The following is a 21,391-nucleotide window of genomic DNA, read 5'->3' as shown; positions in this document are numbered from 1 at the left end:
GGAATGAATATAAGCTATCTTGGACTGCTCTGCATCTTGAACATACTGCCTGCTAACTATAGTGGTATCCCTTTGGTGTGACTTGCTGTTCTATTTCTTGCATTTTGTTTTGGGAATGGCCTAGGATGATCTCGCTCCACCCAGGTTACCACTGCTCAGCCCAGTTGTACCTGATGATGTGTACATGCCTAATTCATCCAATCCAAAGATGGTGTTTAATTCACATCTTGAAGAAGTCAAAGAAACACCTGGCCATTTCTCATCTGTGGATCTTAGCTTCCTACCGGATGAACTTACCCAAGAAAATAAAGACCAGAGTGTTATTAGAAGCAAGCATGAAATTGAAGAAAATTGTAAAACTCAAAGTCAGCAAAGTAGGTTGTCATTACCCAGAGAACAGGACATTGGTCTGGGCTTAATAGGCAGCAGCAGTTTGTTGAATTCCCATTCACACCTGTACCCTGCTGATGCTGACTCGGTCCAGCCCTCTCTTGAGAAACCAAACTCTATGCCTCTGGTGTCTATAACTCCCATGACACCAATGACCCCCGTTTCAGAATGTTCTGGAATTGTGCCTCAACTACAGTAAGTTGTTTGTGTATGTGTGTGTTCTTAGTGGGTGATGTTCCCGGGTATACATTGTATGTTCCCAAATGTGATGGCCACTAATTTCAGAATAATAGTGTAGGGAAGAGAATTTCAGATTTAATTATTCTTTTATCGGTTCTTAATGGATTGTGGCTTTAGACAGTTTCGTTATCTGTAAAATGAATGAAGTCATAGTTCTTGATCTCCTAAGAGAGGGTTAAGAGTTAGTATGTACATTCTTGAAGGATTGTATTATTTATATCTAAAGCATTGTAATTGCTGAGAAATTGGAGTTGGGGTTGGGTTGGGTAAACACAAAGAATATAAAGATGTTAAATTGAATTCAATTTGCAAATTGATTTTGAATTATGCTTTCTATTTTGAGACATGGTTTTGAAAAAGACTTAAAATTTTCTCATAGCTAGGCATGACATTTTAGAAAAAGCTATTTTAGTACTCCTCTTTGGAATTTGTATATTTTACTAGGGTCCTTCACGTTACTGTGTATTTCACATTGAGAATAATTTTCCTCCTAGAAGTTGCTAATCTTCTACAATCTATAAATGAGGAAGTCAATACATTTTAATTTTTTTTTACTTTTTATGTCTGATGTAATTTTCTAAGTTGACTTATTTCTTCAGGAATATAGTTTCCACTGTAAACCTGGCCTGTAAATTGGATCTGAAGAAAATAGCTTTGCATGCAAAAAATGCAGAGTATAACCCTAAGGTGAGATTTCTCAGTATTCCTTTCAACAATTAGCTTCTGTTTAGATTTACTTCATATGATCATGTTATTGACTTGTTTCTTTGTTTTTGTTTTTAAAACAAAAAAATTGTTAGTGCAAAGCTTTGGCGACTCAAGAGGTTAGTTGCCTCATTGTTTGTTTTGAAGTAATAAAAAATAACCTCATTCTCTGTGCTGAATAAGATGGTGATTGAGCAGTTCCTAAAAGTTAAGATTTTACCCCTTGTCATTCAAAAAAATTTTTCAGTATGACCACTTTCAGTCAATGGGGATGCTACTTTCTTAAAATGCTATCATAGTTCTGGAAGTAGTTTTTTCTAAATGTTATCCCACCTACCTGACACATATTTTTCTATTACAATTTGTCTTGCTTGAGAGCACTGCATTGTTGAAAATGTGAAGTTCAAGCTTCTGCTTACCAATGTAAGATTCAGGGATTTCTTTTTTGCTCAAATTTAATAAAATCTACTCTTTGTTGTGTCCTGCCAAGTGGAGGCATCCAGTTTTAATGGTCTATTATCCTAGGAGGTAGATTTGTTCATTTGATCAACATTTAGTAATTTGCTGGTCTCTGTACTTATGAGTGCAGAGATGAGCAAGACCTGATCCCTACTAAGGAAGAGTTCACAGTCTTGGGTGGTGGAGGATTTATGGCCTTAGATGAAAAAGGCCATATTTGTAGGAATGCAGAGGACCTTGTCAGCATCAGCTATTTATGGATTAAGTTGTTTTTGCTGTTGTGGGAATGTTCTTGCTGACACCCGAATTTAAATGTACTTGAATATTAGCCAAATATTTCCTTCTTTTTTTTTTTCCTATTTCATGTAGCTGGCTATGATGAGCACAAAATCACAATGATAAGCTAGGATTCTTATGGCTGCAGCCATGATTGCCCACACCATTAGATCAGCATATTTAAGCATTAAAAAAAAGATATTATCCATTTATTCATGAGATACAGAAAGGCAGAGACATAGGCAGAGGGAGAAGCAGTTCCTGGTGGGTAGCTTGATGAAGGACTCGATCCCAGGACCCTGGGATCACGACCTGAGCCAAAGGCAGATGCTCAACCACTGAGTCACCCAGGTGCCTCAAGCATATTTTATTGTCCATCACACTCTGCTTTCCATTTTATTGTTGTATATAGGAGCTATCCAAACTTGGACTTGACAGCCAGAGAAATTCTGGCTTGACATTTAAGCTACCTTACAATACTGGGTAAGAGTGTTACCTTAAACGCTTGGAAAACATTCTCAAGATTCCATCAACTCTGTGTAGTGCTTGACTCAGGGTATTTCACTGTTTGTCAACATTTCTAATCTGAAATTGCTAGTCCTTTCTTGGTCCTATAGACCGCCCCCTCAACCCATGGAAGCTGCAGTCTTGCGTAATACTCATCCTTCTCAGGTTTCCTTCTCAGCTTGCTAGGGTAAGATGAGAGCAGGAGAAGCGGGTGCCTGTGTAGGGCCAGGAGGAGGAGCAGGTCTTTGGTGACATGTCATTGTGTCAGGCCAGGCATCCATTCTCAGCGCCCCTTGTATCAGCACCACCTGGAGGGCTTCCCGATGCTGCTGGGCTACGTAGACCATACTGAGAACTGCTATGGTGGTTCATTAAAAAATGACACATCATTTTTTTGTCAATCTTCTTCAGCATACCTATCAATATATATATTCTGTTCTATATTTTGGCTATTTTTTACTACATTCTAGGGTCTTGGCAAGCCTACAACATACCTCATACTCCCTCCCCTCCACGAAATATTCTTTGAAAGAAAAAGGAAGTGTTTCAGACTAAATGGCATAACATCTGATTAGTCATGGCTTTATATATTTTTTGAAGATTTATCTATTCATAAGAGACATACAGAGAGAGACAGACATAGGCAGAGGGAGGAGCAAGCTCCCAGCAGGGAGCCCAATCCCAGAACCACAGGATCACACCCTGAGCCAAAGGCAGATACTCAACCACTGAGCCATCCAGGTGTCCCTAGTCATGGCTTTAAATTTCAGCTTTAGGGATCCCTGGGTGGCGCAGCGGTTTGGCGCCTGCCTTTGGCCCAGGGCGTGATCCTGGAGACCCGGGATCGAATCCCACATCAGGCTCCCGGTGCATGGAGCCTGCTTCTCCCTCTGCCTGTGTCTCTGCCTCTCTCTCTCTCTCTCTCTCTCTGTGACTATCATAAATAAATAAAAATTAAAAAAAAATTTAAAAAAATAAATAAATAAATTTCAGCTTTACCATTGCCTGTGCAATGTTGGAAGTTAACCGTTCAGTTTCCCTGTGTACTAAATGGTGATAATCATGGACTCAATTGAGCTCTGTCATGAGGATAAAAAAGACAAAACTTGTAGAGCTCTTAGCCTTGGGCTTGAATTAGAATAGACACTCAAATTTTAGCTTTATTGTTTTATTCTTGCTTTTTTCTTAAGGACATTTTAGAATTATTTTTGTTTACCTTAGCGTGAGGAGACATATTTTTGCTTTCCCATCCAATCTCTGTTTACTCAAGACTGTTTTCATGTCCAGCTCAGCTTTTCAACTGGAATAGTATTAAATTCTAGCAGAGGCTAATTGCCCTTTGATTTCTGTATATAGAGGTTTGCTGCTGTCATAATGAGGATCCGAGAGCCCAGAACGACAGCCCTCATATTTAGTTCTGGGAAAATGGTCTGCACAGGAGCCAAAAGGTATGTGGAACCACCTTCCACCCTTATCAGACAAATAATTCAGGGTGCAAAACAAGGAAGGATAGTATCCATGTTGCAAAACACATGGGAGAAGCAAAATATTTTGCTGAAGTTCATGAAATGGCAAATTTGTGGTTAAAAACATTCAGCTGTGCAATACTGACTTATGTCTCACTTTGCAGCTGCCCCATTAAACTGAGGGGACTTAGCGAGGCTGTTAGAACTTGTTAGAACTTATTCTTAAAAACTTGTGCACTTAAAAACTATGGTAGTGGTAAAGCCTATTATAAGCCTGGGGAAGTAGTTATTGTGTATTTTCCTTATTGCAGATAAATGGCTAGAACTTTATAAAGGAGGCAAATTAGGTACTTCTTGACCATTATCGTGAGCATTGGCTCTGGAAGCAACTCTTAAAAGACTCATTTTTCCTGGACCTCATGCAGAGGAAGCCCTGTGCTGATCTAGATGCATTCACCATTAAACGGTAGTGTGAGAGCTGCTCTTCCCTCTAAGTGTTAGAAGATGAGTAGTAAATTGTCCTCCAGAAAGGTTGTACGAATTTATCTTAATTCTAGAGATACACCAAGATTCATTTTCTCCAAGGAACATTGATATTAATACATTTTTATATTTGCCGAATGGTTTGGCAAAAAAAAAAAAAAAGTGTTAATTACATGTCTTTAATCTGCTAGTGAGACTAACTTTTCATAAGTGTGTAAATTGCCTACTGTATCTTTTGCCCAATAGTCTATGGAGATATTTGTCATTTGTAAACAGCTTTTTGTATGTAAGTATTTCTGCTTATACTATAATTGTTATTTCCCAAATTACTGTTAATGGTGTTTTATTTTTTTTATACAATTAAAATTTTTGTGTGTGTACAGTCCAGTTTTTCTTTAGGGTTTTGATGTTTGGCTTCATGCTTAAGAAGGCATTCCCCATGGTATTTGCCTTTCTCACTCTGACTTATTTCACTTAGCTTAATATCTTCTAGGACCATTTATAGTGTATCAAATGGCATAATCTCATCCTTTTTTTTATGATGGCATAATATATATATAGTGTGTGTATATATACATAAAACATATCTATCTATCTATCTATCTATCTATCTATCTATAACATATCTTCCTTATCCTCCATTTCTCAATGGACACTTAGGTTGCTTCCATATCTATTGTAAATAATGCTGCAGTAAACATGGGAATACATTTATTTTTTCAAATTAGTGTTTTGGGGTAAATACCCAATAGTGGAATTATTGGATCATAGGGTATTTCTATTTTTAATTTTTTAAGGAACCTCTACTGTTTTCTACAGTGGCTGCACCAATTTACATTCTCAGTAGCAGTGTACAAAGGTTCCTTTTTCTCCACGTCCTCGTCAACAGTTGTTATTTCTTGTCTTTTTAATTTCACTCACTCTGACAGGTGTAAGGTGATATTTCATTGTGGTTTTGATTTTTATTTCTCTGATGATGAGTGAGGTTGAGCATCTTTTCATATGTCTGTTGGCCATCTGTATGTCTCTTTGGGGAAAAATATCTGTTCAGGTCCTCTGCCCATTTTTAAATTGGATTATTTTTTGGTGTTAAGTTGTATGAGTACTTTATATATTTTGGATATTAACTGCTTAACTGATATGTCATTTGCAAATATCTTACTCAGTAGATTGCTTTTTGGTTTGTTGATGGTTTCCTTATTATGCAAAATTTTTTAGTTTGATGTAATCCCGATTGTTTTTGCTTTTGTTTCCCTTGTCTTTGGATACATATCTAGAAAAATGTTGTTATGGTTGATATCAGAAATTACTATTCTCTAGGATTTTTATGGTTTCAGGTCTTGAATTTAGGTCTTTAATCCATTTTGAGTTTATTTTCACGTATGGTGCCAAAAAGTGGTCCAGTTTCTTTTTTCTTTTTTCTTTTTTTACATGTAGCTATCGTTTTCCCATCATTGTTTATTGAAGAAACAGTATTTTCCCTGTTTTATATTCTTGTCTCCTTTGTCATAGATTGACCATGTAATCACAGGTTTCTTTCTTGACTCTGTCCATTAATGTATATGTCTGTTTTTGTGTTTTGATTACTACAGCTTTATAGTATATCTTAAAATCTGATAACTCCAGCTTTTTTTTTTTTTCTCAAGGTTGCTTTGACTATTTGGGGTTCTATACAAATTTTGGTATTCTAGTTTTGTGAAAAACGTTGTTGGTATTCTGATAGGGATTGCATTGAATCTATAGATTGCTTTAGATAATATGGGCAATTTTAACAATATTCTTCCAATCTGTAAGCATGGAATATTTTCATTTGTTTATGTTATTTTTTTCACTGATGTATTTTTTTAAATTTATTTATTCATGACAGAGAGACACAGGCAGAGGGAGAAGCAGGCTCCATGCAGGGAGCCCAACGTGGGACTCTATCCTAGGTCTCCAGGATCAGGCCCCAGGCCAAAGGTGGTGCTAAACGGCTGGGCCACCAGAGCTGCCCTAATCAATGTATTATAGTTTTCAGAGTACAGGTCTTTTACTCTTTGGTTAAGTTTATTCCTAGGTATTTTGTCCTTTTTGGTGCAATTTTAAGTAGAGTTGTTTTCATTATTTCTCTTTCTGCTACTTTTTTATTAACGTATAGATATATTACCAATTTCTGGGTATTTATTTTGTATCCTTCAGTTTAATGAATTCATTGATTACTTCTAGTAGTTGTTAGGTAGTCTTTAGCATTTTCTATAGATGGTATCATGTCATCTGCACATGACAGTTTAATCTCTCCTTTACCAGTATGAATACCTCTTATTTCTTGTCTCATTGCTGTGTTTAGGACTTCCAGTATTATGTTGAGTAAGAGTGGTAAGTGAGGACATCCTTGTCTTGTTCCTGATCTTAGAAGGAAAGCTCTTAGTTTTTCACATTGAGTATGATATTAGCTGTGGGTTTTTCATATATGGCCTTTTTTAGGCTAAGGTATGTTCTCTCTAAACCGACATTGTTGAGAGTCTTTTTAACAAATGGATGTTGAATTTTGTCAAATGTTTTGTCAGCATCTATTAAGATGATCAAATGATTTTTATCCTTTGTTCTGTTGATGTGGTGTATCCTGTTGAGTGCTTTGTGGATATTGAATCCTTCTTGCATCCTCAGAATGAGTCCCACTTGATCATGGTGAATGATCTGCTTAATGTATTGTTGTATATGGTTTGGTAATATTTTGTTGAGGATCTTTTGCATCTATGTAATGAATCCATTCTCAATCCATTTCCTTCCACCTGTTTTTACACATTAAATTCTTTGCATGTATCTGGGTAAGTTTCTGGGCTTTCTCTTCTATTGATCCATGTACCTTGGATCTAGAAATCTCCCATTTTTAAATCCTTATTGGACAACTCTGCAAGGTATCTGCAAAGATGTTCATTTCAGCAGTACTTAAAAGGGGGGGGGGACAAAAATTTAAAAATGAGGGAGACAAATACTTAGTAAGAATTTTGATTAGATCATAAAATTATATTTAGCTATTAAAACACATATGTCAAGTTAGAAGGATGGTCACGTTGTGTTAAGTTGTAGGGGGACAGGCAACTAAATTGTAAGTTTATTATCCAGCTTTCACTTTAAAATATGCTTATATTACACACATATTCCTGAGTATCTTTCCCTATCTGAATTGATCTGGTTTCCAAAAGGTGATGGTGAAAGCTTGGATACGAGTTTAGATAATAAGAGATACTTGTTCCCCAAATCTGTTTGGTTCCTGAGTCTTGGGTAGAGATTTGTGAAATTTTAGTTAGTCTAAGACTTATGAGAATTATCTCCAAACTTGTTCTTTTAGCTATAATAACCAGAGTTTGCTAATGAAGGATACCTGTGTTTACACAGGAAAGGCATAAAAGGGTCAAATGTAATCAGTGGTTATCACCCCTGGTGGTGATATTTCAAAGTTCTTACTCTGTTTCCTATTGTTTTTTCAGGAACATATATGTAGACTTTAGCCACAAGTCGTTCAAGAATTTCTATGTCGCATTCACAACTAATATCCCATGAAACTACAGGGCTACCCAGACTCTTAAATTTTGACTTTACAAACATGAGCACGATGGGAAATGTCATGGCCCATTTGGAAAAATGTATTTTTTCAAAATAGAAACTGTTTATTTTGCTGCTAACTTGGAGACATGGCCTTGTTAGAGACATCTCAGGAGTTAGAAGTGGGTGAAGAGAAGCAACGTGGAATGGAGTGAAATATGTGAAGGAATTAATACACATAAGTGGGGCAGTATGGTGAAGAATCTAGATAGGAAAGAGAATGGAATGCTTCCTTTGGTCCAGGCAAACAACAAATTCGATCTAGCTTGTCTTTCAGAGGTCTGATTTTTCAACATAAAGATGGGGCAACCCATAAGAGAGAGTGGGGTTCACATGGTTCACCCACCAGGTTTTGTCTCTGTTTTGCAATCCCTGCTACTCATTGTTTCGTTTGCCAGTGACCACTGAAACATACGTACTGAAAAATAAAGCCTCACATCTTAGAACTTCACATTCTGTGACCTGGATTTAGGGTCAGAGCAGGACAAACAGTTGGAAGAGTATGGCCACAGAATTGAATGAATTTCTTTCTCACGTTGGGTGTCAGTTGAGTGACCGTTCAGTGAGAAAGCCTGAACAAAAACCAGGCAGATTTTGAGGTGTTACTGGGAAGATTTTAAAGTGTTTCCATGTTTTAAAAAATATATCATTTATATATATATAAATATATATATATGTCGCATGAAGATCCAAGTCCCCATGTCATCTTTGCCACCCAATTGGCATACCTCTTACTTCCTCATGTGATTTTATGCATGTTGCTTATTTTTGTTGCTGTTGTTCCCATCTAAGTGGCTTGCACTTTTAGACTGGAAGGATGTTCTTAGACTTTACTGAGCATCACAGTCCTGAAGCCTTGTTAAGATATGGACTGCTTAAAAAAAAAAAAAGATACGGACTGCTGTGCCCTAGCCCCAGAGTGCGTGAGGCTGGGACCAGGGACTTTGCATTTCTACCAAGTTCTCAAATAGTGATGCTGCTGCAGGTCTGAGGACACACTCTGAGAACCTGTGGAATAGTTAATTGTATCTAATAGTGTTTAAAACAAGTAAAAGAGGAAACCCTATGTGTGGAAGATGACAAATTCAGATGAAAATGTGTTTAAGATTTGGTTGTGACCATTGTGTTATACCTCTGACTAGGTGCTAGGGACAAAAGTAGGGGAAGTTGGTCCTGGTCCTCAATATCTACAGGTTTGTAGTATACGTTGAAAGATAAACACGGTATAGATGTAAAAGTACAATCAGGGAAGTGTGTGAATACAGCCCAAGCAGTATAGAGGGCATGGTGACTAAGACCTCTTCAAATACATTTGTCCCTCCCCAGTGAAGAGCAGTCTCGACTCGCAGCGAGGAAGTATGCTCGTGTGGTGCAGAAGCTGGGATTCCCAGCCAGATTCCTCGATTTTAAAATTCAGAACATGGTTGGAAGCTGTGATGTGAGATTTGCCATCAGTCTGGAAGGTTTGGTGTTAACTCACCAGCAGTTCAGTAGGTATGACTGTTCTATAACATTCTGAGTTGACCAAGATCTTGAAGCTGTTGTATTATGGGCTGCTTATCTAGTGTATCTTTCCAAGAAAATGGTATTTTTGTTTTTAAAGACTGTATGGGAAGGAATTCAGGTGCTGTGCTTAAATCCTTCCTGGTTCGGTCTCTGTCTGATCTTCTGAAACCATGGTTCTCAAAGTTAAATTACGTGGCCAGCTGATTATTCACCTGTAAAATTACTCACCTGGCCAGCTGATTAAAACCCTTTCCTACCTAGGCTGCATCATCATAGATATTGCTTAAATTTGCAGTTCTAACAAGCTCACAGGTGATGTCTGTCCTACTTGCCAGAAGCTTGAGACTCAACTGCCCTGCAGATTTCTGAAACAGGCACACTTGGCTTGCTGGTGGTGGCAATGCCAGAGGAGGAGGGGTAGGAGATGGGTCAGGTAGAAGGGGCTGATGGCTCACAGGGGTTTTTATGTGTTTGTGTAGCAACAGGTCCCCCCCACCCCCTTCTTCAGTGCAGCCCTGTTCCTCAGGGAGCATCTGTAGCCTGCTTCTTCACAGTAACTTCCCATCTCACCAGCAAATGCACAGACCATGTCCTCTTTCCTCAGCTGCTTTGGTGATGATCCCAGCCTATCAGGCCCTCATCAGTGAATGAGGTGGACTGGTCAGCACTGGAGCACACTGCCCTGCAGACAATATACCTAGCCAAGCCTCTTGCGCTGCCTACAATGACAGATGCTCTTAAATTCTCTTCCTCTAGCCTGAACTTCTGTCCTTTTGCTCCACTTTTCCTCCTCTTTGCCTTTGATCATTCCTAGTGACAGAGTTCCTAGTGACAGAGCTGTGCTTTCTCTAACATTTGTTGACTTTCTTTTTGAGGTATGATCTGAACAGCTGTTAAAAATTGCTTTATTTTTTCCTAGCTTTTCAAAAATCCTAGTTCATGCTGAGATTTAGCTTTGATGATATTATTCAGGTGCTGTTTATTTCCCCCCTGATTGTATTTTCTTTTTTCCTCTGCACTAATTTTTTTCAGCATATGCTTATTGGGTGCCTGTAATGTGCCCATTGAGCTCACTGGGAAGCGCCCCCATGCAGGAAATAATGCCTCTTTAGGTATCTTTTTTCTTTCTTTAATCTTGGGATAGGTTGTGGATTCATAGTAAAACCTTTGTTTTTAGGAGTCTCTCAACACATGAGCCATCTTTTCTTCCAGATTCTCAATCATGGGCTTCTGGCCTGTCTCTCTCTCTGAACCAACTTTTTCTGAATGTATGAAAGATCTCTGCTCAAATTCTGCCTGTCTGTATTAGATTTAGCACTCCACTTTCTGGCTGTTTAGGGCTCTAAAATGATGCGTGCCATTTCTCCCAAATTCCATCTCTTTTTCACCAACATTGTCATCTTTGTAAGTCTAGAGTAGGAGTGCTTATTGTCACTATTTCCACCTTCTGAAAGGTAAAATGGCCAGCAGGGCAGGATGAGAATTCATCAAATGGACTGATTTTAGCCACTTGGAGTAGGTTGATCACTGTTCTATCTTCATTCTGAACCAATTTTATTATCTCATCCATCTTTTAAAAAAATTTAGCCAGAAAATCTGCATTATATTCCTACCACTATCTCTTCCTAGTCGTATTCTTGCCTCCTACAAAGGTTTGCCATTCAGGCTCCACCCTTAGACTATGGATTACAGCTCCAGTGTGTGTATTGATGACATTGGGGCATTAAAACACTTCTTTCTCAACAGGTTTGTGTCTTTAAAATGAGATCTCTCCTTAATTGTCTGCAGCCCTATGGGGAACCATGGCACATGTCAGTTGTAATTATTAGGTCAAGTTTGCCTAGGCTAAAACCTCCAGTTCCTTTCATTCCCCTGGCTTTAATATGCTGGGTCCTGAATATTATGGGAAAGTGTTTAAATAGTATTATTTTTAACTTTTTCCTTTTATATCTGAACAGTTATGAACCTGAACTGTTTCCTGGCCTTATTTATAGAATGGTAAAACCACGAATTGTGTTGCTTATCTTTGTATCTGGGAAAGTTGTGTTAACAGGTAAGTTCTAAGATTATCTTCCGGCTTTCATAAAATTCAATAGCTATGTGTTGCTTTGCTTCTCCTTTTTTAATAGCTTTGTTTACCATTATAAATTAAGTGTTGCTACTGTAGAACACTTGGGAAAAAAATGAAAAGTAGAAAGGATTATAATACTACCCATTAGTCTCAATACCCAAACACTATAGTTTTTTTTCATGTTTTTATGGGATTTTGATATGTATATTTATCTTTACATCCTGCCTTTTTATTAACCATTATAACATGTAGCTTAGTTCATTGTTACAAACTCCTCAAGAACACTTTTAGTAGCTGTGCAGTGTTCTAACAGAGGGGTCATCAAACCTTTTTTCTGTAAAGGGCCAAATACTAAATATTTTAGGGTTTGTGGCCATAAAGTCTCTATTGCAACAACTGAACTTTGCCACTAGTGCAAAAATAGCTATAGGCATCACATAAAGTGTGCTGAAATGTGAATTTCATATAATTTATGTAATTTACATGTGTCCTGTAATATTCTTTGATTTTTTTTTTGCCCCAACCACTTAAACTATTGAATTTAAAACCATTTTTAGCTAACATGCTATACAAAAACAGGACTAATTGTTTCCTGACCTCTGTTGTAACACATTATCATATCAAACTTATTTTTCTACTGTCAAGCATTTAAGTGTTCTTTCTTTGTTCACTACTTATAATGGCACAGACATTTGGCTATATTTATGTGTGGAGAATTATGTTATTAATGTGGATGCTCAGAAATGGAACTTTTGTTTAAGGATATGACTATTCTTAAGGCTCTGAGTACAAATTACCCAATTGTTTTTTAAAGGAGACACAATATAGTTTTCTCACGTTATACATTCATACCAGCAATGTATTTAAGTATCTTTTACAAGCCTTCAAGAGCGTTCAAAACAAAAATGGCACAAAAGAAAACTAACTTTTTAAGTGAAAATGATCTCACTGCTCTAACCTCACTGGTAATCAGAAGTGGAAATTGAGGACTTTTTTTTAATATACTCAAGAAATAGCATTTAATCTTTTGTAGATAGTGTGTACATAACTTAATCTTTCTGCCAACTTTTTAATTATTTTTCCCCTAAAGAGTTATATGAGTTTGCCATAATATTGAAAGTAATAACTCTTTGTTATACTTACAGCTTTTTCCAGTGGGCTTATTTTTACATAACAAAGGTTTTTAAAATTCTTGAGGTAAATGGTTGAGACTCTTTTCCATACTATCTTACTGAAGTTTGCTATTTTTGTTAAATATTGTCTGATTTTTTGCATATTTTGTTATTCTGTATCAAGATGAATGCCAAATTTACATAGCAGGAGCCAAATTGATTATGCCCCACCCTCAAATAGCCAGCCGCCATCTTACTACTACATATTACTCTCATTATTACTTTGTGATGACTGCATTTGACCTTTATATATGGGTCTGTTCTCCAGTCCTGCCTTTGCTAATTATACTAAGCTAATCCTATTGTATATATTACTATTGTGGTATAAATGTGCTTTGATTTTCGTGATCTTTGTATCTGCTAGCATCAGTTTCCCCTCTTGCTTTATGTTTCTTAGTTTCTTTTGAATATTTATTCTTCCAGATAAGCTTTAGAATTTTATAAAATCTTGCCCCATCTAAAAAAAATTTGAGTTTTTTACATAACCTGAATTTGTAGGGAAAATGATGTTACCACTTAGCATCCAAAAAGTTGGAATTTCTGTTTTTAAGTCTTCTTTTAGAACTCTCAGTAAAGTTCCATAGTTTGTTTTACTGTAACAAGTAACTAATGTGTCTTCAAAGTGCAGAAAGCCTATTTGGAATTCAAGAACCTTTTGAATACAACAAAGCTATGATTTCTCAGATGCTGCCAATTTAGAGTCGAGAATAATTAAGACCTCCTAGTGACTGACATAAAGTTTACTTCTATGTGTCCTGAAGGAAGGGGGGTGGAATCTGCCAAGTAACTTGAATAGTATAAATATTGGGGTAAACCTATTTCCTACTTAAGGGAACAAACTTTTCAAGACCTTGTGAAGGACACTTTCATATACTTGCTACATATCATTAATCAGTCTTATTAAAAGTGCCAATTGACAGGTATAGGCTAAGTTTCTATTATAGATACACAAAAACAAGTCCCTTTAAATAGCCTTAATTCAAACCAACTTTCCTACTTGCTCCAATTAAAAGAAAAATAAAAAAACCTTGAGTGCTACAAGTTTCAAATGGCAGAATTCTCCACACACAATACCCAAGTCCATGTAATACACTTCCCTTAATATTTGTTATGCATTCAGCATGTAGAACAAAGCTAAATTTCTTCATTTTTGCCAGATGTAGATCATAACTTTTGTGAAGGGGGAATGAGTTGTATTAACTGCAGTCCAAATTTCTGCTTACACTATGAAGTAAAAGCCAATAAGTGTCATAATCCTGAAATATGAGTAATATCTATTGGGATTTTTCCCTGCTTGTGTTGTATTGTCCTAAAGTACTTTGCCTAGAATACATGGTTTAGGTTATTTTTGCTTCAAATGTCAAGACAAACATTCCTCTTCTTTATCCTTATATATCTAATCTATTTTCACCTGCAAAGGGTTTAAAAACTCAAGGGCTCAATTTGAGTGTCAACTGGAGGAAAGGGACCAAGGAGGCCTCCTTTCAGCCTTGCCTCTAGAACTTTAGCTGGGGATGGTCACGTGGAGTGTCCAGGGGACCCAGAGAGGCACACATCATCTGTTCTGACATGGCAAGACTCTGCAGAGCTGTTTCGAAAGGTCCCAACAAGGGCGAATAACTTTCACCTAGAAAAGGTTAGAGTACTGAAATGAATGCACTTTGCATTTCACTATAATTAAATAATGGATCCCAGCCCTTCCCTAGGTAGGAGGTGTACAACACCAGCATACCTGTCATAAGTGGAATCTAAACCATTGTATCACGTGCTGTTTTCAGGGCCTCTGACAACAATTCATCCATGTGAAATTGTCTTACTCCCCTGAAGTGCCAGGGCTGTGGCTACCATGTCCAACTACCATGTCTGAATGTTCTCATTATAGTTGAGTGAGCTGACAGCAAAGAAATCATAGTATCCTACTGTGTCATGGTCCCTGACCGCAAAAAGCAATGGGACCTGGGCCACACTTAACACTGTTTTCCCAAGCCCATGGTGTTTTTCTATGGCTGGTATGAATTTAAAAACTAGGTTTTTGCTTTTTGGGGTTTTTCCTCCCTCAAACCACAGTAAAACTAATATAGCTAGTATCTGCTGGAATAATATACCATGTACAACAAATTTGTTAGCTGAAAGCTAACAAATGATCAGACACATTAAAGTTAACGTGTGTTGGGCATGTATGTGCCAGGCCCTGTGATAAGGGATTTTATGTGGATTCTAGTTACTCATTGAGGTTATACTATATATCCCCATTCCTCACCTGTAAAGTGGGGACAGTGGAGAAGTAACCTTAACAATGTCAGACAGCTGTACCGGCTGCAGCAGAGGTGGGAACTTGAGCAGCTTGGCTCCGGAGCCCCCTCATCTTCATGTACTCACCCTGTCTCCCAGCTCTTTAGATGTCTCTGCAAAGACCTGTGTGGTCTTTGAGGGCAGCTTCTCCCCCTTCCTCCCTTTCAGCTGGAGGAGTGGTGAGAGGCAGCAGGTGTGATGGCTGAGAGGCTGGGCTATCGAAACCAAGGGTCCAAGTTGAATCCAGGCTTTACCATTTATTGGCTCTATGACCTTGGGTGAGTTTAAGTTCTCCACCTTGATTTCTACACATGTAAAAGGCACTTGGCCATAGAAACTACCTGCTAAATGTGAGGAGGCAAACAAACAAAAAACAAACAAACAAAAACAAACAAAAAAAAACAGTATCTGGCATATGGTCAGTGTAGTATAGATGTTAGCTGTTATTCCCCTGGTGAAAGCCCACTCGTTTCCCGACTAGCATTGAAAGACTGGAGTTTTGCTGTGATGCCTTGCCCTGATGCTAACAGTATGAAATCTAAGGAGGCTTTAGTCTTGAGTCTAAAATGCTTCATATTTCTTTCTCTCCTTCCAGCATAATGGACTTCTTAAGAAGCTGGGTCTTTGCCACTAAAGGTCACTCTCCATCAGCTAGACCTCAGCAGTTCTTAGACATGAGAAGAAGGTCAGAGGGCAGTATAAAAATGGCAAGACTTATTAGTGAATAGGCCAGAGAGATGATATCCCAGTCAGTCATTACCAGGAATCGCCCATTAATAGCAAGTTAGTATGGACTATAAAACGTATACTTTGAAGGGCTTAATGCTATTTTTTTGCAGTATTCCTTGTGTGCACACATATAGAGTATCGCTTGGGAAAATAAGATGTATAGTTATCACTTGGTCTAAGAATAGAATTGGAAAATCCAGGTAGTACTGGAAATTGATGTTTGGGCTGGCTAAGGGGTAGGGATGAGCTTATAAACCTTATTGACAGATGGCAGATATTTCACAGACTTTGCGTGCCTATCAGGTACACATACTGTTTTAGGTGCTGAGGATGGAAAAGCAAATCTAATACAGTGCCCCCTAACCCCTGCCAGGAATCAGCCCTAGGGAAGGACACAAGTTATATGATACTGTCTCTTTCAGAACCAGATGATAAACCATGTGTACTTGGACCTGCCATCCCAACATCCCTGATCCTGAAGCACCTTCTTCTAGGACTAAAATGGCTTAGATTTTGTAAAATGTTATGGTTTACAAAGGACTTTTTACAAACATTCACATAACTCATAGCAACCCTCTGAGAAAACTATTGTCCTTATTTTACGGGTAAGGAAATGGAAACTCAGAAGTTAAACAATTTGCCTGTGATTTCAAACCTAGTTAGTGGTAGAGCTGGCATTCAAGCCCATATAGTCTGATTTCAAGCCAGTCCTTTCTTCATTGCATCAGCCACGGAATTTTCACTTCAGCCACAATGGCTAGGAGTGCTATTTATCACCCAAAATGGTGGTCATTATTACCTGAAGTATTTGGAAAGACTGGTAAGGTTCGCTTAAAAGGCAAGAGTCCTCCAACTAGAGTCTGGTGCTTCAAACTGAGATGTTCGATTCTAGATTAATAGGACTACAGGATCAGTTAGTGCCCATTAAGTTGTGATACCAATATTTCAGTGAGGAAATATTTGCCTAGAGGGAGCAAATCCCCTCATTGTAATACCCAGTTATAAATGCTGCCCATGTTTATTTGATGACTTTTAGAAGGGATTCTGGATACATGAGGTCTTCACACATAGCTGCTCTTCATGGTTCAGGGGGACTTTAACCTCTTGGGCCTAGTTTTCCCATGAAGGAAATGAAGGAAATTGTACTGGCTAATTTCAACCAAGCCCTTTTGTGTCTATAGATGTTTTTCTGTGATATAAAATAATGATCATTCTCTGTGTCTGTTCCCTTCTGGGCGAGGTGTTTTCTGCTCTCCGGTGGATGCCAGAATGTTAAACACTTTAGGGCTTCAAAATCCCCTTAGGTATGATTTTTTTTAAAGTGTTATGAAAAACCGAAGTACATAGTTACCTGGAATGCTGGGCCTAGATCCTCTGTTTCTCAAATATAAAAGGAACCTTGGTTTTTGTGGGTAGGGATGGAGGTTGACTGGGTAGGTGGACGTTTGCTAGATCTACTGTACTTCATTACCTCCTAATAAAAAAGCTGTCACATTCAAATGTACCTAAAAGCAGAAAAAGTCCATCAAACTAGAGGTAGGATTTTTTTAATGATGTTTTACTTACTGCTTCCCCAACCCACTGTTTGTTTGGTTTCTACAAAACAATCACTTGAGAAATTAAAATGTTAGTGCTGCAATAAAAATCTGAGGCTTACAAGGTTTTTCCTACCCCAAAGATACAGTTTGTTATCCACATCAGTCACTCACCTCCTCCTCCCCCTTCTTCCTACCCCACATCTTTGAGAGTGGAGATTCACATATAGTAAACTCCCTGGCAAGGAGTAAGTAACTTTTTGTCCTTGTCTCTCAAATAAATTTAAGCTTATGAGGACTTCATCTTTGATTCTTTAACATTTTTTTAAAAACTTGAGGTGAAATTCATGTAATATAAACCTAACCATTTTAAAGTGAACAATTCAGCGACATTTAGCACACTCACAATTTCTGCAACCAGCACCTCTATCTAGTGCCAAAACATTTCCGTTACTCCAAAATAAAATCCTGTATCATTAAGTAGTTTCTCTCCATTCCTCCTTCCTCTTAGCCCTTGGCAACCTCCAATCTGCATTCTGTCTCTGTGGAATTACTGATTCTGGATATTTCATGTAAACGGAATCATACAATGTGTGACCTTTTGTGTTTGACTTCTTTCACTTAGCATAATGTTTTTGAGGTTTATCCACGCTGTAGCATGTATCACAACCTCATTTCTTTTGTGGCTAAGTAATATTCCATTGCATGTATATATATCACAATGTGCTAACCCATGTCCATCAACAGATGAATGGATAATTTCCACTTTTTGACTATTGTGAATAGTGCTGTGATGAATACGTGTCTGTATGTGCATTGTTGGGGTACCTGTTTTCAATTTGGGGGCGTATACCCAGGAGTAGAATTGCTGGGTCATATGGTAATTCTTAATAGTTTTGAGGAATTGCCAAACTGTTTTCCCCAGTGGCCGAATCATTTTACCTTCCCACCACCAATGTATGAGAGTTTCAGTTTCTCAATGTGTTTGCCAACACTTTGCTATTTTCCATTTTAAAAGTAGTATTAATAGCTCATCCTTGATTCTGAATCCTGCTTTCTACCTGACTGTCAAATCTGGTGATCCTCTTTTTGGTGATTTCCCCCCATTATCTTGTAATTAAGCCAGATAACCACTTCTCATGGGTTGTTTCTCTCTTACCGAGCCTTAGCTTTATGGCTCGTAAGAGTCTTTAACTAACTTAAGCAATTTTCCATTTCTCTTCATGCCAACAGTTTTTATATTCTTTTCTTTAATCTCCTTGTCTCCTGACAGTGGTATCAGGCAATAGTTTCCTGATTAGTTGAGAACTCCATATAACATCAGTACTACCAGTACATCCATGACCCTCAGAATACTGTGCCTGCATAGCTTGAAGGTGGAAGTAGTTAGTGGAAATGGGTGGTGGTGAGGGATGACCAGCATCTGACTGCCAGCTCTCAAGAGTAGGGAGCGTGTCTACTAAATGTTTTTAATCCATTTTAATCCCTACAGTAGTTATAATTAAAGACCCCTTGAAACTTAAGTCTCTAAGGAGTAACAGTGGTACAGTTTTCCTCCTCTAATCTCTTCTCATTCAATGAAATATATGCTTTTCTCACTCTGTTATACAATATTAGGGAATCAAGGTGTTAACTAGACCTGAGTGGATCAAAGGAAGTCTCTTTTGCTGGTATCTAAGTGTCCACAGGTGCTGATGAAGGTGTTGTTCTGTGGTCATATTCATGGCATGCTGAGAGATAACATTCCATATTTCATACTGTGCTCTGTGAGGCAAAAGATGAACCGATACACCCATGTAGTAAAGTACTAGAAAACTCTGCCCTCAGGTATGCGTTTGTGGGAATATGGCTGTCATCACCAAGTTCTTTTGTCTTTACCAAAAGGTCACTTTTCCAGTAAACCTAAAGAGATGCCTTCATATTAAAGTACTTGGAGATGACAATGAAATTTTAGTTTTAAGAAAATTTGGGTATTGTCTATATATTAAAGATCATATAAACTTGGATTTCTTTATAGGTGCCAAAGAACGTTCTGAGATCTATGAAGCATTTGAAAACATCTATCCTATTTTAAAGGGTTTTAAAAAAGCCTGAGTATGTCATTCAGCATCTCACATTATATTGATTTGAGTGTGCATAACTCCACACAAACCATTGTACTGTAGATTTCTCATGCAGATTTTGACTTTATTTGTTAAAGGATGATCCTGTGAGGATCCATGCCTAAGAACTGAAGAAATTTCTTTTTCAAAATGACACATTATTTTAAAAACCGAAAAAGTAAACATTTCAGAATTTGATTTAGGGCCTTGCTAGAATGATATTTAATGTTTAATCATTAAAATGTAATGCTCTGCTCCTGTAAAAGATGTAGTCTATTAACATGTGTTCTCTGAAAATACCTAGGAATATACAGAAATTTCAGATAACTACATCAAATAGATTCTATCTGCATCATCATCTAGCAGGATAGAAGTGAATGTGTTTGTTTTTGCCTTTTAAAATATTGAGGAGATGGTCCTGGCCATTAGATACAGGCACCTTGAAGGATCCTGTCAGAATACAAATGAAACATAAACGTCTGAAACCTTAAGACAAACTATCCTTTTGTTTGAAATGATCAGAGGAAATGATTTCTCTTTCTTAAAAATAAACTTTCAGGAACCATTCAGGTTTGGTGTAAGCTCTATTTTGAAAACAGCTTAGAGACTTCTTGCTTTTGTGTGTGTGTGTGCTGTTGTCTTATGTCATGGTATTGCAACAGATGGGGTAAGACTAAGGGAATGAAACAAAGGGTTCAGATTCAAGACCCAATTAGATTGTGGAATCCTCAGAATTTGATGGAGATGTACAGGCTATCCAGGAGGATGGGGCTAACATGACTCATGGCTCTTGTTCCCAAGTGGTCAGGGATTATGTCTTTCACCAAGATGAGGAAACAGATTGGTGAGGAGGGAGAGCTGTTTCTGACATGCCCCGTTTGTGGTGGCCACTGTCCATCAATCAACTCCTTGGCAGTTGTGACTCTCTGGGTGTGGAACTTGGGAGAGAAATCGCAGCTGGAGAATTCGGGGCAGTCATCAGTTGACAACCTACCAACATAATCCTTGAGAATCACCGGCCTAGGTCAACTGACCTACAGGCACACTCCTCTTTTTTCCTTCTGTGGTTTGGAGGCATTTTCAAACACCAGTTCTCTGATTTAATCCTCCGACTCCCCCTATTGACCTCCACAGAAAGTAATTTGGAGTAATCGAAATCAGGTTAAATTCTGACTAGTTCAAGTTCTTTCTCAGAGCATGGCCCAGAGTAGAAGAATGTTGGACATTAAAATTCAGTTTTCGGGGATCCCCGGGTGGCGCAGCGGTTTGGCGCCTGCCTTTGGCCCAGGGCGCGATCCTGGAGACCCGGGATCGAATCCCACATCGGGCTCCCGGTGCATGGAGCCTGCTTCTCCCTCTGCCTGTGTCTCTGCGCCTCTCTCTCTCTGACTATCATAAATAAATAAATAAATAAATAAATAAAATAAAATTCAGTTTTCGGGAAGGTAACGTTGGTTTCCACGTTTAGCACGATTGTTTCCGCTTGTTCTCTGTTATCGAGTAAAGTACTTTCAGGTTCCTGTTAATCCTCGCGACGTCGGGTCGGTGCCGTATCTCCACCCAACAGGTAAGAACACAGGTACGCAGAAGTTAGCGAGCCACGAAGGGGGGTGGGTGGGCGGCAGCCGAGATACCTCCCTCCGCGACCCAGCCCCCGCCCGGACTCTGCAGTAGGTTTAGCCAATTTTAAAAGCACCCATAGCGAGTTAAAGAAATTCCCTTATTTTGTTCCCAATCCGTGTTCCCCGAATCCCTCGGGCATCCTCTTACTATTTCTTGCGCAAGTCTGAGGCGTCAACTTGTAGGCGTGGCAGCTGAAGCGGGTGATGACCGTGCGTTTGGCGGACTGGCCCCTCGAACTTCTAATCTCCAC

At 38.4% G+C, this 21,391-nt stretch overlaps 1 long non-coding RNA gene across 1 annotated transcript; it reads left to right on the top strand.

Annotated features, from left to right (window-relative positions):
• The first annotated feature begins 4,699 nt into the window (after positions 1–4,699).
• On the top strand, positions 4,700–20,067 carry LOC144320630 (uncharacterized). Its single transcript, XR_013386238.1, has 4 exons — positions 4,700–4,812; positions 9,438–9,605; positions 11,576–11,670; positions 19,434–20,067. It is a non-coding gene; the product is annotated as an uncharacterized LOC144320630 (long non-coding RNA).
• The last annotated feature ends 1,324 nt before the right edge of the window (positions 20,068–21,391 follow it).

The sequence above is a fragment of the Canis aureus genome, chromosome 9 (assembly GCF_053574225.1).
Source record: "Canis aureus isolate CA01 chromosome 9, VMU_Caureus_v.1.0, whole genome shotgun sequence".
NCBI lineage: Eukaryota > Metazoa > Chordata > Mammalia > Carnivora > Canidae > Canis > Canis aureus.
The sequence above is the reverse complement of the archived record's forward strand: the minus strand, read 5'-3'. Positions and strand labels throughout refer to the sequence as shown.